Below are 873 nucleotides of genomic sequence, written 5' to 3' on the forward strand. Positions count from 1 at the left end.
GAGCCCCACTTCCCTTTCTTAGAGTCCCATTTCTGCCATCTCTCTTGACCTCTTAGATCTGCTGGGGCCCTTCATGGGCCTTTATTGATTAGTCCAGCTGTTGTCTGAGATCTAAAGTAGCTGCTAATGGTGACATTAGTGACCGTGTAGTCACAGGGAATTCTGGAGTCACGGTGAATTCCCACTGAGACTGAAACTTCACTGAGGACTCAAGGGAATCTTCTCCACCTCACTCTTTCATTCTTTCGTTGCCTGAATTGTTCTTCATTTGCCTGGTAATGGTTGTGCTCATTAGCATGACAGGAGGCCTCATATGACTCAGTGCTAAGCTGTCCAGCATGAATTTTGAGTGTTAAAAGTGGTTGGTTGTATAGATCACACACTGTAAATGTAAACCTCTATGGCTGTATGTGGTGACCCTGGCCAGTTACATATTTCTGTGAATTTCTCCAATGTTTACAGCCCCAGATAGAATGCTGGATACCATTTTTTTTTTTTTTTTTGTAGAGACAAAGTTTCACTTTATCGCCCTGGGTAGAGTACCACACAGCTCACAGCAACCTCCAACTCCTGGGCTTAGGTGATTCTCTTGCCTCAGCCTCCCGAGTAGCTGGGACTAAGGGTGCCCACCACAATGCCCAGCTATTTTTTTGTTGCAGTTTGGCCAGAGCCGGGTTTGAACCTGCCACCCTCGGTATATGGGGCTGGTGCCCTGCCCACTGAGCCACAGGCACCACCCTGGATACTATTTTTTAATTGTTCCGGGGGTCCCCATCTCATTTCCCTAATTATAATGTTAACTTTTTGAGAGTGAGAGCATGTGTTTTTAGGCAAAGGGATTCCTTCTTCCATTCCTGCCCTAAGCTGAGCACC

Source organism: Otolemur garnettii, unplaced genomic scaffold (genome assembly GCF_000181295.1).
Source record: "Otolemur garnettii isolate 467f Iridium unplaced genomic scaffold, OtoGar3 scaffold00178, whole genome shotgun sequence".
Classification (NCBI taxonomy): domain Eukaryota; kingdom Metazoa; phylum Chordata; class Mammalia; order Primates; family Galagidae; genus Otolemur; species Otolemur garnettii.